Source organism: Homalodisca vitripennis, chromosome 5 (assembly GCF_021130785.1).
Source record: "Homalodisca vitripennis isolate AUS2020 chromosome 5, UT_GWSS_2.1, whole genome shotgun sequence".
Taxonomy (NCBI): domain Eukaryota; kingdom Metazoa; phylum Arthropoda; class Insecta; order Hemiptera; family Cicadellidae; genus Homalodisca; species Homalodisca vitripennis.
In genome coordinates, this window is record NC_060211.1 from 179,320,516 (window position 1) to 179,334,119 (window position 13,604).

Below are 13,604 nucleotides of genomic sequence, written 5' to 3' on the forward strand. Positions count from 1 at the left end.
ATGTTCAGAATTTCTATATCAAATTTGAAGTCATTATGTGGACAAAAAATTCTTATGGATTTAAAATTTTTTACTTTTAAACTCGGTTGAATAGTTTGATCATAATCGTTTTATTGTGCAGTTTCCGGCATTTGTCTCTTACATTCCCACCACACCACCTCTTCTGGCAGTCCTCGACTCTCACAAATCAATTAACGTCTTAACTGCTCAAAAGCGGGTTGACTGTTTTATGCCTGTCCAAGATCAGGGAAACTACCTCATTATTGAAATTACATAATACATGTTGTAGCCATTATTGTTTGCTATGGTGATTGCAGAAACATTGCACTTTAACATTGAAATTTTATATAAAATGAAACTAATTAATTAGTAAATGATTTTTTACTTGCTGAAATTTGTTTGATCAACTTATATACTAGTCATATACAATGTGTCCCAGAACTCTCTACCAATATTTTCAGGTGTTATATCTTGGCCAAAAACATACCAAAATATCATATTTAACCTTTCTAGAGCCCCAACAATCAGCTGTTTCAGTTTTACCTGCTAGAGCAGGGGGCTGATTAGAATCAGCTGATTGCAATTTTACATAGTTGAACTCTGGTCATAATATACCTTTTGCAGCATTTAGGTTTCTTTTGATTAAAATATAAGAAAATAAAAATGTTAATAATCTAAAAAATAATAACTTTATTTAAATAAATCTGCTAATAAATACTTAAGCTTTTTATAAGAAAGCACAAACTTGAATTTGGAGCTAACTCTACTAGCATGGCATGCAATCAAACTGGCTGTTGGAATATTGTACATAGATTATTCGATAATGGACTGAAATTACTCATCCAACTGCATAATTTGGTCTTTTAATTCGAAATTATTTTGTACTCTGTTATAATATAAAAACTTTTGTAAATTACTGTTCTCTTGTAAATAAAGTTATTATTTTTTTAGATTATTAACTAACATTTTTTCTTATTAACATGTGATAATGACATGTCTGGCTCTCTATTAGACATAATATGTCAGGTAGCATCTTGACTAAGCGCAGAAATCATAAGTGTAAAATGTGGAGAGAGAGAAAAGAAATTTTGCCGTCTCCTGAAGTTATAGGTTTCGTACATTCAACTAGCAAATTGAAATATAACTCAAAGTTAAGATTGGTTAAGTTAAAACACTATTAATGATAACACTGTTGCAATTTTTCTTACTCTATTATTTTCCAATTTAATAAGAAAATCTTAAAGAAAGTGAATACCGCATTTAGGCTTGAAAACTGAACTTGTAGACTTGGCAGCTTACTATGTGAGTCTTGTAAATAATTGAGCTGGGAACCTTACTTTATCATATCTTCCATATTTTTCAAAATTCAACTGTTTATTAAATACACACAAGTGCTTGTCACAGAGTTCATCCACATTAGTTGTGTAAATATTAAATAGCGAAGTGCTAAAGAAATGTGATTAACCCAGCAGGGATTACTTCTGGCTGGTTTATACCTTCCAGTTGAACCCACCACTGGGCACAGCAAAAACCGATGTGTCACTTAAATCTGGGCAACCTTATGGATGTCCAGGAGCAACACTAACCGGAAATGTCGAGATTCTGGGGTGCAAGAACAGTTTGATAGGTTTAGTCTACTGTGGAAGATGTTGGAGTTGGTGGGATTCATTCCCTTTGTATCAGAGGTTCTTGCTAGCCTCAACAAGGGTGTGCCACCCCTGCCTGCTTTGACTGGAGAGGCTGGTTCAGAGCTGGCCTCCCCTTCTTCCGGGGAGACATGACTTTGAGATTAGTGCCTCAGTTCTTCCTCATGGATCTCGATAGGAGGCGGCCCCTACCCCCTAACCTTACCCATCCTGAATATCCTGTCACTCTGGAAGCAGCGCTAAGGTTCTTACAGGACCAAGTGCAATTTATAAGCTTCTTGTCCTAAGAGAACAAAAAAAGAAATGTGCATGTGACAATGTATGTAATGTCTTTGAAACACCACATATGGCAGTTCTTTGTAAAGATATTTCTACAGGGAGTTCATTGATCGTCAGCTAATTTTATCTCATTTGACATGAACTCACTTAGGCTACTCTTCATATACTTTCTCAAGCCTGGCTTCTACAAGTATTCCTAGATATATGGAGTTCTTTCAAAATAAAAGGTTGTCCCTGTACACTTACAAATCAGTTAGCTGTTAGCTGTCAGCTTAAGTTTTATGTCTATAGTAATTTATTAGCTATTATAAGTTACTGTATTACAAGTATATAAAGATCTCATGGCTAACACAGGTAGTTTCCTTTTCAAGATACTCATTTAATACAGTTCACATTTGGCTCAAAATAAATACACTGTTCTATTTCCAAAAACAATATTTACTTGAAAAAAGAATTTTAACATTGATGCCAACCATATTACATAACATATTAACATTTCAATTATATTTAACAGTAATAATTAAACATCTAATTAATTTTTCACATACATAAATAAACAATATGAGCAAATGGCAATGATGACACTATTTCATGGATACCGTTGCTTCTCTGGTTAAACTTTTTCACATTAAGAATCAATTGTGTTGGAAAATTCAATCTTAAAAGCAAAAGATATGACTAAATGTAATTAAATTTTGTTTCACAAGCAATCACTGGGAAGCAGCAATTTTAAAGGGAAATCTCATCTGGTAAATGGAAAAAGAAATCATGACATGCACAAGGCAGACGAAAGATGGACCCCTACAATTTAAGACAGTTAGGTACCTCACTGAGTCATTATTTTTGGAATTTGTGGTTTCATTGCCAAGTGAAAGGAAAGGCAGACCAGTGTGACAATGAAGTATGTAACATTTGTGCAGAGAACAATGAAGTCCGGCATAGGAATACAAAACACTGAAATCACTGTGGTTCAGACTCTACATGAAACTACAAAATTCATGGCAGCAATCGCAGGCTGTTGGGCTATAATGACATTTGTAATTGGCAACTGAAAGTTAGTCGATATTAAACCAATCATTATTGCATGCTGCTAAAACAATTGACCATTTAACCCTTTTACTGCCAGACCAGTTTTTTGTAATATTGCAAGTAAATGTAGTGTCTTGTATACAATTTTTTTAATTTCTTCTTTTTCATTATAAATAAATGTTTTAATGATCATAACATTAAAAATGTATATATACCTTTCTTAAAGTTTTTTCACGCATTTGGTAAACATTGAAGGCTATTAGCAACAAAATGTAACACGCAATTTGACATGCACCATCATCATGTTTGGGCACGATTGGCAAATGCACAGGTCGGCAGTAATAAGGTCAACACAGATATATTCTTCTTTTTTATAAATGATTATACCTAACACTGTAAACTTAATGAGTAATGAATAACATTTATATAAATGAATCATACAATATTCATCTTAAAATTAACTACTATAATAAATTAAAATCATGTAATAAACACCTAAATATTTTGTTTTGCCAAATACACATTAGCAAACAGATATATTAGCGTTAGACGAGCAAATAGTGTTTATCTGCTTAGTATGTTTTTATTTATCTTTTCCAATCAACCTTTAACAGTCTAAATGCTATTTCTATGTTATAAGATTTATGGTTTAACACTCTGACCTACACCGAACTTGGTCAGTCAGGTCCTGCTGTATCAGGAAATACTAACATCTTTAGTCACTTGATGAAATGAATTTATCAAGAGGGTATTTTTTTAGATATCCAATGTATTTGTCATTCAACACAATTAAAACATTTCCAAGGAAGGATAATTTTTTATACAGATTATTTATTTGGAAAAATGTAGCTTAGTACCAATTCTGGTTATCGTAGGATGATGTGGTAAGACTTGAATGGTCACGGGGGAATGTTAACAAAATGTAAATAAGTGATCAACTGATTTGTAAGGTGCCTTGCATTTCATGTAGAACACAATTCTCTCTGTCAACATCGTACACATTGTACACGCCAACTGAGCCACAATGGCACGAGATAATGCACACGTGCTTGTTGTGGTGCCTTGCGTTGTCATGGAGAACACAATTCTCTCTGTCAACATCATACACATTGTACACGCCAACTGAGCCACAGTGGCCCGAGATAATGCACACGTGCTTGTTGTGGTGCCTTGCGTTGTCATGGAGAACACACTTCTCTCTGTCAACATCGTACATGCCAACTGAGCTGCAGTGGCTCGAGATAATGCACACGTGCTTGTTGTGGTGCCTTGGGTTGTCATGGAGAACACACTTCTCTCTGTCAACATCGTACATGCCAACTGAGCCACAGTGGCTCGAGATAATGCACAAGTGCTTGCTTGTTGTGGTGCCTTGCGTTATCATGGAGTAACACACTTCTCTCTGTCAACATCGTACATTGCCAAACTGAGCCACAGTGGCTCGAGATAATGCACACGTGCTTGTTGTGGTGCCTTGCGTTATCATGGAGAAACTCACTTTCTCTCTGTCAACATCGTACATGCCAACTGAGCCACAGTGGCTCGAGATAATGCACACGTGCTTGCTTGTTGTGGTGCCTTGCGTTTATCATGGAGAACACACTTCTCTCTGTCAACATCGTACACGACAAACTGAGCCCACAGTGGCTCGAGATAATGCAACCACCGTTGCTTGCTTGTTGTGGTGCCTTGCGTTATCATGGAGAACACACTTCTCTCTGTCAACATCGTACACGCCAACTGAGCCACAGTGGCTCGAGATAATGCACCACGTGCTTGTTGTGTGTGCCCTTGCGTTATCATGGAGAACACACTTCTCTCTGTCAACAAAAAAAAAAAAAAAAAAAAAAAATAAAAAAAAAAAAAAAATATCGTACATGCCAACCTGAGCCACAGTGGCTCGAGATAATGCACACGTGCTTGTTGTGGTGCCCTTGCGTTATCATGGAGAACACACTTCTCTCTGTCAACATCGTACATGCCAAACTGAGCCACAGTGGCTCGAGATAATGCACACAGTGCTTGCTTGTTGTGGTGCTTGCGTTATCATTGGGAGAACCACTTCTCTCTGTCAACATCGTACATGGCCAACTGAGCCACAGTGGCTCGAGATAAATGCACACGTGCTTGCTTGTTGTGGTGCCTTGCGTTATCATGGAGGAACACACTTTCTCTCTGTCAACATCGTACATGCCAACTGAGCCACAGTGGCTCGAGATAATGCACACGTGCTTGTTGTTGTGGCCTTGCTTTGCGTTATCATGGAGAAACACTGTGACTTCTCTCTGTCAACATCGTACACGCCAAACTGAGCCACAGTGGCTCGAGATAATGCACACGTGGTTGCTTGTTGTGGTGCCTTGCGTTATCATGGGAGAACACACTTCTCTCTGTCACAGTCGTACTTGCAACTGAGCCACAGTGGCTCGAGATTAATGCACACGTGCTTGTTGTGGTGCCTTGCGTTATCATGGAGAACACACTTCTCTCTGTCATACATCGTACACGCCAACTGAGCACAGTGGCTCGAGATAATGCACACGTGCTTGTTGTGGTGCCTTGCGGTTATCATGGAGGAACACACTTCTCTTCTGTCAACATCGTACACGCCAACTGAGCCACAGTGGCTCGATGATAATGCACACGTGCTTGCTTGTTGTGGTGCCTTGCGTTATCATGGAGAACACCACTTCTCTCTGTCAACATCGTACATGCCAACTGAGCTCACAGTGGCTGAGATAATGCACACGTTGCCTGCTTGTTGTGGTGCCTTGCGTTATCATGGAGAACACACTTCTCTCTGTCAACATCGTACATGCCAACTGAGCCACAGTGGCTCGAGATAATGCACACGTGCTTGTTGTTGTGGTGCCTTGCTGTTATCATGGAGAACACACTTCTCTCTGTCAACATCGTACATGGCCAAACTGAGCCACAAAGGCTCGAGATAATGCACACGTGCTTGTTGTGGTGCCTTGCGTTATCATGGAGAACACACTTCTCTCTGTCAAAAACACTCGTACATGCCAACCTGAGGCCACAGTCAAATTGGCTCGAGATAATTGCACACGTGCTTGTTGTGGTGCCTTGCGTTATCATGCGAGGAAACACACTTCTCTCTGTCAACATAGTACATGCCAACTGAGCCACAGTGGCTCGAGATAATGCACACTGTGTGCTTGTTGTGGTGCCTTGCGTTATCATGGAGGAACACACTTCTCTCTGTCAACATCGTACATGCAAACTGAGCCACAGTGGCTCGAGATAATGCACACGTGCTTGCTTGTTGTGGTGCTTGCGTTATCATGGAGAACACACTTCTCTCTGTCAACATCGTACATGCCAACTGAGCCACAGTGGCTCGAGATAATGCACACGTGCTTGTTGTGGTGCGTTTGCGTTATCATGGAGAACACACTTCTCTCTGTCAACATCGTACACGCCAACTGAGCCACAGTGGCTCGAGATAATGCACACATAGTGCTTGTTGTGGTGCCTTGCGGTTATCATGGAGAACACACTTCTCTCTGTCAACATCGTACACGCCAACTGAGGACCCACAGTGGCTCGAGATTAATGCACACGTGTGCTTGTTGTGGTGCCTTGCGTTATCATGGGAGAAACACACTTCTCTCTGTCAAACATCGTACACGCCAACTGAGGCCACAGTGGCTCGAGATAAATGCACACTGTGCTTCTTGTTGTGGTGCCTTGCGTTATCATGTGGAGAACACACTTTCTCTGTCAACATCGTACATGCCAATGAGCCACAGTGGCTCGAGATAATGCACACGTGCTTGCTTGTTGTGGTGCCTTGCGTTATCATGGAGAACACACTTCTCTCTGTCAACATCGTACATTGCCAACCCAACTGAGCACAGTGGCTCGAGATAATGCACACGTGCTTGTTGTGTTGTGGGCCTTGCGTTATCATGGAGAACACACTTCTCTCTGTCAACATCGTACATGCCAACCTGAGACCACAGTGGCTCGAGATAATGCACACGTGCTTGACTTGTTGTGGTGCCTTGCGTTATCATGGAGAACACACTTCTCTCTGTCAAACATCGTACACTGCCAACTGAGACACAGTGGCTCGAGATAATGCACACGTGCTTGCTTGTTGTGGTGCCTTGCGTTATCATGGAGAACACACTTCTCTCTGTCAACATCGTACACGCCAACTGAGCCACAGTGGCTCGAGATAATGCACACGTGACTTGTTTTTGTGGTGCCTTGCGTTATCATGGAGAAAACACACTTCTCTCTGTCACATCGTACATGCCAACTGAGCCACAGTTGGCTCGAGATAATCGCACACGTGCTTGTTGTGGTGCCTTGCGTTATCATGGAGAACCACACACTTCTCTCTGTCAACATCGTACACTGCAACTGAGCCACAGTGGCTCGAGATAATGCACACGTGCTTGTTGTGGTGCCTTGCGTTATCATGGAGATCACACTTCTCTCTGTCAACAATCGTACACGCAACTGAGCCACAGTGGCTCGAGATATAATGCACACGTGCTTGTTGTGGTGCCTTTGCGTTATCATGGAGAACACACTTCTCTCTGGTCAACATCGTACATGCCAACTGAGGCCCACAGTGGCTCGAGATAATGCACACGTGCTTGATTGTTGTGGTGCCTTGCGTTATCATGGAGAACACACTTCTCTCTGTCAACATCGTACATGCCAAACTTGAGCCAACAGTGGCTCGAGATAAATAGGCACACGTGCTTGTTGTGGTGCCTTGCGTTTATCATGGAGAACACACTTCTCTCTGTCAACATCGTACATGCCAACTGAGCCACAGTGGCTCGAGATAATGCACACCGTGCTTTGCTTGTTGTGGTGCCTTGCGTTATCATGAGAACACACTTCTCTCTGTACAAACATCGTACATGCCAACTGAGCCACAGTGGCTCGAGATAATGCACACGTGCTTGTTGTTGTGGTGCCTTGCGTTTATACATGGAGAACACCACTTCTCTCTTGTCAACATCGTACATGCTCTACTGAGCCACAAGTGGCTCGGATAATGCACCACGTGCTTGTGTGTGGGTGCCTTGCGTTACTCATGGAGAAAACACACTTCTCTCGGTCAAACATCGTACATGCCCAAATCTGAGCACAGGGCTCGAGATAATGCACACGTCGATTGTTGTGGTGCCTTGCGTTATCATGGAGAAAACACCACTTCATTCTCTGTCCACATCGTACACGCCAACTGAGCACAGTGGCTCGAGATAATGCACACGTGCTTGTTGTGGTGCCTTGCGTTATCATGGAGAACACAATTCTCTCTGTCAACATCGTACATGCCAACTGAGCCACAGTGGCTCGAGATAATGCACACGTGCTTGTTGTGGTGCCTTGCGTTATCATGGAGAACACACTTCTCTCTGTCAACATCGTACATGCCAACTGAGCCCCAGTGGCTCGAGATAATGCACACGTGCTTGTTGTGGTGCCTTGCGTTGTCATGGAGAACACAATTCTCTCTGTCAACATCGTACATGCCAACTGAGCTACAGTGGCTCGAGATAATGCACACGTGCTTGTTGTGGTGCCTTGCGTTATCATGGAGAACACACTTCTCTCTGTCAACATCGTACATGCCAACTGAGCTGCAGTGGCTCGAGATAATGCACACGTGCTTGTTGTGGTGCCTTGCGTTGTCATGGAGAACACACTTCTCTCTGTCAACATCGTACATGCCAACTGAGCCACAGTGGCTCGAGATAATGCACACGTGCTTGTTGTGGTGCCTTGCGTTATCATGGAGAACACACTTCTCTCTGTCAACATCGTACATGCCAACTGAGCTGCAGTGGCTCGAGATAATGCACACGTGCTTGTTGTGGTGCCTTGGGTTGTCATGGAGAACACAATTCTCTCTGTCAACATCGTACATGCCAACTGAGCCACAGTGGCTCGAGATAATGCACACGTGCTTGTTGTGGTGCCTTGCGTTATCATGGAGAACACACTTCTCTCTGTCAACATCGTACACGCCAACTGAGCTGCAGTGGCTCGAGATAATGCACATATGCTTGTTGTGGTGCCTTGGGTTGTCATGGAGAACACACTTCTCTCTGTCAACATCGTACACGCCAACTGCGCCACAGTGGCTCGAGATAATGCACATATGCTTGTTGTGGTGCCTTGGGTTGTCATGGAGAACACACTTCTCTCTGTCAACATCGTACACGCCAACTGAGCCACAGTGGCTCGAGATAATGCACATATGCTTGTTGTGGTGCCTTGGGTTGTCATGGAGAACACACTTCTCTCTGTCAACATCGTACACGCCAACTGCGCCACAGTGGCTCGAGATAATGCACATATGCTTGTTGTGGTGCCTTGGGTTGTCATGGAGAACACACTTCTCTCTGTCAACATCGTACACGCCAACTGAGCCACAGTGGCTCGAGATAATGCACATATGCTTGTTGTGGTGCCTTGGGTTGTCATGGAGAACACACTTCTCTCTGTCAACATCGTACACGCCAACTGAGCCACAGTGGCTCGAGATAATGCACATATGCTTGTTGTGGTGCCTTGGGTTGTCATGGAGAACACACTTCTCTCTGTCAACATCGTACACGCCAACTGCGCCACAGTGGCTCGAGATAATGCACATATGCTTGTTGTGGTGCCTTGGGTTGTCATGGAGAACACACTTCTCTCTGTCAACATCGTACACGCCAACTGAGCCACAGTGGCTCGAGATAATGCACATATGCTTGTTGTGGTGCCTTGGGTTGTCATGGAGAACACACTTCTCTCTGTCAACATCGTACACGCCAACTGAGCCACAGTGGCTCGAGATAATGCACACGTGCTTGTTGTGGTGCTCGCACAGATTAGTCCCTTATAACACATTTTGTACATTTCCTTTGTTTAAATCAACTTAAGTACTACACAAAAGTAAACCTAGAAACTAAAGCCGGTTTTTTTACACCTTACTCATAAACCAACCAAAGTTGCCCCTGATAAAATATTAATTGTTAATGCTAGGAGATCATTTATATTATTTTTATCTTATGAAATGAGAATATTGGGCATCATAAACATACAGAATTCGTTCAGAAGGAATTTCAGAGATCCAATTAAAAAATAAACCCCAAGCTATTTCCGGGGCTACATAACAATTCTTTGCTTGAAGGTTATTTTTGACGATGGAAAAATTGTGAAGGAAACAGGATTTTTCCGGACATTTGCCATCATTCAGTGAAACAAGAAATCAGTAACACTACGTTTCGAGATCTGCAATCTAATCTCTTCTTCAGGTAAGAAGAATATGATCTGTAATATAATGGTGTTAACTGTTTCCTAACAATCGGAGTAGTTTGGCAGCAACTGCATTAGCTACAGTTGATTGTAGTTATAGGCTCTGCACAATTCTCGGTTTATTGACAATGGCATAGAAATAGTCACTTATACTGTTTAAGGTACACTTATGACAAATTCATGCATCAAGCCACAAAATATATTTTCCACCATTTTAAATCACTTATTTAAACAAAAATGCATTGTTGTGTTGTATACTAGGATGTTGATACTTACATAACTAGATTTCAAATTGTTTTCACTTATTCATGAAATATTTTTTTTATCCTTTTTCTTAGTGATATTGATGGATGTACTTCAATGACTAGACATATAACATATGTTAACAGAAAATGCAATTTAAATCCATGCCAAATTACATTTGATAGCATCAATATTGATTATTCTCAATTCTGGAAAATTAAAAACAGCATAGTTATGAACATAAAGTATTTATTACAACAGATCTATCCTGGAGTCAGACCTAAGGAAAAAATAAATTTTATATTTAAATGTATTTATTTATATTTTAAACACTGGAACTACAAATAAACATTGTTTTTCTACAATAAAAACACCATGAATCCGTTAACTTTTAATATTTTCCAAGTTAATAATTTTAATTTTTACCAACTATATTATAACATGTGTCATTTTTTATACAGTGTATATTACTTACCCTGAGGATAGCATATATAGTGTCCTGGAACTGATACAGTTAAGTTGCCAGATGATACAGAGATTGTATTCTCTTGTTATATCTTTTCAAAATGTATATAAAAACGTATATTGAAGTCTTAATATATCATTGTAGTCAGCATTAGTTAGACAATACCACTAATAAGAAAAGATAAATATCTGTATACACAAATTTTTCCTTTTAAAAACACATTTTGAAAAAGTGAGGCCGACCCTTTATAAAATTTATTCTGCCCATTCTCATAGGCCACTGGCCTGTGCGAGGATCTTATCAAACAAGACAAGGGGGAGTGTAGATACAGTACAAGGTCGATGGTACTGATAAAACGTACTACACAGACAGTATCTGACCCTGTGCTCTCTCTGTCTTAGACCTCTCCGCTATCGACAGTCCCAAACCATGAGCTATAAAATAGTAATGAATATCAAATGACTAAAATGTTCACTGTTTAATTAAGAAAATAATGTTATGAATAGATATGTTTCTAAAACAAAATATGAAAAAATTATATACAAAAAATTAAACTATGTACCAGGCGAGAACCCGACTAGGAATCACTATTGTAGCATTAGCTACATGGGCAAATAGCTCAATTATTATAGGAGAAAATATATACAAAAATAATTTAGATTTTAAGTAGTTTTGTTAAAATATAGGTGAAATTATTAATGTAATCTCTTAATAAAAGGGTCCGCGAATGTAGGTATGATACAGTAAGAGCGGTTTATCTGGAAGTTGACGTTGATAACGAGATGCAATAGTTCGGCGGCGTCAGTGATGAGATAGTTTGGTTAGGGAAGGGGGCGGTATAAAAACCTCCAACACGTGCATCTTAGCGTCTTTTTGAGTGTTTCACAAAGTTAATTTTAGTGTGTTTTTCCTATTCTAATGTTTCTGAAAATCTGTGTGGGATTTTGCGTGAGTAACTCTTTTATAGTCGAATTACGATTTTAACTATTTAGTTGTCAACTAATTTTAGCTCTCTTTTACAGGGATTATTACATTATTTTGATATAAAATTGGAATTAAGAATATTTGAAGATCACTAAATAATTAACCCAAGTTTTCAAGAGAGTACATGTTGCAAGTCTTGTTCAAGTAAAGTTTTCAATTTTAATATTAGTTAAATGTTCCTTACAATAGAAATTTTGTATACTACAGTCAGGATAAATTTAATACATGAAGATATTAAGTTTGTAGTAAAGTGTTTTTTTGGCTGAAATACAGTTAAATTACAGTTTTAAGTTTGAATTTATACCAACAGTAACACGTGGTTCAGCTTTATTTTACTTGAAACAAGAAAACCTTTTCTTGAGAATACTTTGACAAAACAAGTGATTGTGTGAGCATTTGGAAATTAAATCTAAATATTTGAATTATACAAGGACTAGAAATTAACAAATGTTTTTGAATGGTGCGGCAGTGGGCGGGGCTACAGCCGCCATTTTGGTGTCAAAACACTCTGGCGTTCAGTACACATCAAGCTGTAGTCCGCGCGCGGTCTGTATCTCTTTTACTTTTTTCACTGTGAATAATTAAAATGTGTGCTGCTATTAAAAATCCCGCCATTTGTGAAGTGCGTTCAGTAATAGGGTTTTTGTTGGCAAAAAAACCATAAATTAATTCAAATCTATCGCTACCTGTGTGAAGTTTATGGAAAATGGAATAACGAGTGAAAGCAGAGTAAGGCAGTGGTGTATTGAATTTTAAAATAGCCGCACCAATGTTCATGACGATTGTCGTAGTGGTCGGCCTAGCCTAGTGACTGAAAATTTGTGTTGAAAATCAATGACAAAGTTCGTGAAAATTGTTGTTTCACAATGACTGACCTGCCACAAATTTCACAAAGTTTACTTCATGAAATTGTTGTAGGGATACCACAAATTTTGTGCCAGGTGGGTTCCAATAATCATCACGGAAGATCACAAAAACCAAAGGCTTGCTGCATTGTTAACTTTCCTTGATGAATACGACAAACATGGTAACGAAGTTCTCGATCGTATCTTTACTGGTGATGAAACATGGGTGAAAAATGTCAAATTTGAAAAAAAATGCAATCTATGGAATGAGGGTACACACATTCTCCGAAAAAAACAATAAAACGTCTACAAACTCAGTCAACAAAAGAGATTATAGCAACTGTGTTTTGGGGATGCTAAGGTTGTTATTCAGGTTGATTTCCTTGAACGAGGATCAACAATCACCTCAGAGAGGTACTGTGAAACATTGCAGAAGCTACGGCGAGCGATACAAAACAAGCGAAGGGGAAAATTGAGTTCAAACATTTTGTTTTTCCACCACAATGTATGTCTTCATACAGCCAATCGTAAACATCAAGTCTTGGATTATTCTGATTGGGAAGTGTTTGATCATCCGCCTTATAGCCCAGATCTGGCACCAAGCGACTACCACCTCTTCCTACTGATGAAGACCTGGCTCGCATAGTGACACTGAACCTCACACTAGCATTAATGAGTGGTTAAGATCTCAGGCAGCAGATTTCTACAAAACTGGAATCGAAAAACCAAAAACTTGTTTCACAGTATGATAAATATCTCGATTTGAACAGGGATTATGTTGAAAAATAGCCTAAGAGCATAGCTTTTAAATGTATA